Source organism: Triticum dicoccoides, chromosome 3A, assembly GCF_002162155.2.
Source record: "Triticum dicoccoides isolate Atlit2015 ecotype Zavitan chromosome 3A, WEW_v2.0, whole genome shotgun sequence".
NCBI classification, from domain to species: Eukaryota; Viridiplantae; Streptophyta; class Magnoliopsida; order Poales; family Poaceae; genus Triticum; species Triticum dicoccoides.
This window is the reverse complement of record NC_041384.1, coordinates 214,902,531-214,905,227: the sequence shown is the minus strand read 5'-3', so window position 1 is coordinate 214,905,227 and position 2,697 is coordinate 214,902,531.

Here is a 2,697-nt window from a genome sequence, read left to right as displayed (position 1 = left end):
AACTAGTGGGCCTAGATGGGCCTTAGTCGAGAGAGAGGGAGGGCTACCAGGGCAAGCCGTGCGCCCCCTCCCCCTTGAGTCCAAATTGGACTAGGAGGGGGGTGGCGCCCCCCTTTCCTTCCTCTCTCCCACTCCTTCCTTCCCCCTCCTAGTAGGACTAGGAAAGGAGGAATCCTACTCCAACTAGGAGGAGGATTCCTCCCCTCCTTGGCGCGCCCTAGGGCCGGTCGGCCTCCTTCCTTGCTCCTTTATATATGGGCGCAGGGGCACCCTAGAACACACAAGTTGACATTGTTTAGCCGTGTGCGGTGCCCCCCTCCATCATAATCCACCTCGGTCATATCGTTGCAATGCTTAGGCGAAGCCCTGCGCCGGTATCTTCATCACGCTGTCGTGCTGACGAAACTCTCCCTCGACACTTAGCTGGATCTAGAGTTCGCGGGACGTCACCGAGCTGAACGTGTGCAGATCGCGGAGGTGCTGTATCTTCGGTGGTAGGATCGGTCGGATCATGAAGACGTACGACTACATCAACCACGTTGTCATAACGCTTCCTATTACGGTCTACGAGGGTACGTAGATAACACTCTTCCCCTCTCGTTGCTATGCATCACCTTGATGGATCTTGCGTGTGCGTAGAAATTTTTTTGAAATTACTGCGTTCCCCAACAGTGGCATCCGAGCCAGGTCCATGCTTAGATGTTATATGCACGAGTAGAACACAAAGGAGTTGTGGGCGTGGGTATATACATATTGCTTGCCGTCACTAGTTGATTCTTGATTCAATGGTATTGTTGGATGAAGCGGCTTAGACCAACATTACGCGTACGCTTACGCGAGACTGGTTCTACCGACGTGCTTCGCACACAGGTGGCTGGTGGGTGTCAGTTTCTCCAACTTTAGTTGAATCGTATTCAATGAACAGGGTTCTTTCTGAAGATCAAAAAGCAATCACTATACCGCGTTGTGGTTTTTGATGCATAGGTAAGAACGGTTCTTGCTCAGCCCGTAGCAGTCACGTAAAACTTGCAACAATAAAGTAGAGGACGTCTAACTTGTTTTTGCAGGGCATGTTGTGATGTGATATGGTCAAAACATGATGTTAAATTTTATTGTATGAGATGGTCATATTTTGTAACAGAGTTATCGGTAACTCGCAGGAGCCGTATGGTTGTCGCTTTATTGTATGAAATGCAATCGCCATGTAATTGCTTTACTTTGTCACTAAGCGGTAGCGATAGTCGTAGAAGCAATAGTTGGCAAGACGACAACGATGCTTCGATGGAGATCAAGGTGTCAAGCCGGTGACGATGGTGATCATGACAGTGCTTTGGAGGCACGAGATGATGATGGCCATATCATATCACTTATATTGATTGCATGTGATGTTTATCCTTTATGCATCTTATTTTTCTTAGTTCGGCATAGCATTATAAGATGATCTCTCACTAAATTTTAAGGTATAAGTGTTCTCCTTGAGTATGCACCGTTGCTACAGTTCATCGTGCCGAGACACCACGTGATGATTGGGTGTGATAAGCTCTACGTTCACATACAATGGGTGCAAGCCAGTTTTGCACACGCAGAATACTCGGGTTAAACTTGACGAGCCTAGCATAAGCAGATATGGCCTCGAAACACTGAGACTGAAGGTCGAGCGTGAATTATATAGTAGATATGATCAACATAGTGATGTTCACCATTGAAAACTACTCCATCTCACGTGATGATCGGACATGGTTTAGTTGATATGGATCACGTGATCACTTAGATGATTAGAGAGATGTCTATCTAAGTGGGAGTTTGTCGTGGTTCTAAGTCTGACAGTAGAGTGGGGGGTAGGTATGGAGAGGCAAGGTCCTAGCTATGGAGAGGTTGTAACACAAGAGATGTACGAGTCCAGGCCCTTCTCGGAGGAAGTAAAAGCCCTACGTCTCGGAGCCCGGAGGCGGTCGAGTGGATTATGTGTATATGAATTACAGGATGCCGAACCCTTCTGCCTGTGGAGGGGGGCGGCTTATATAGAGTGCGTCAGGACCCCAGCCAGCCCACGTAATGAAGGGTTTAAGGTGTATTTAGTCCGGGGCGTTACTGGTAACGTCCACATAAAGTGTCTTAACTACCATAAAGTCTACTTAACTACAGGCCGTTGCAGTGCAGAGTGCCTTTTGACCTCCTGGTAGTCGAGTGAGTCTTCGTGGTCGAGTCCTTCAAATCAGTCGAGTGAATCCCTCGTTGGTCGACTAGAAGGTGACCTCTTCTAAGGGTGTCCTTGGGCAGGGTACTTAGATCAGGTCTGTGACCCTACCCTAGGTACATGACTCCATCATTAGCCCCCGAATGGATTGAGGCTTTGAGTGACGGAGGAGTTGATGCTGTTTCCAATTAACCTTTGCACACCGGTCGTGCGTTGTTCTGAACCAGAGAATCTCTTTGTTGATAGTGAGCAACTTGTCTTCGGTCGACTCGATCCATTCTTTTCTTTCGTCGAGTGATCTTTCGTGCTTCGTCGATTTCCGAGCGACGGATCGCAGGAAATCCCGCGCCTGACAGACTGATCTGCCGTTCGCGGATTCCGCGGGATGCGAAATTTGGGGAAACGCGCGAAGCGGGGCGGCCGCGGCGTTCGGATGGGACGGGACATAGACGCCTCGATCCCTGCGCCGCTTTCTTTGCCACGTATCCCGCCCGCGTAAC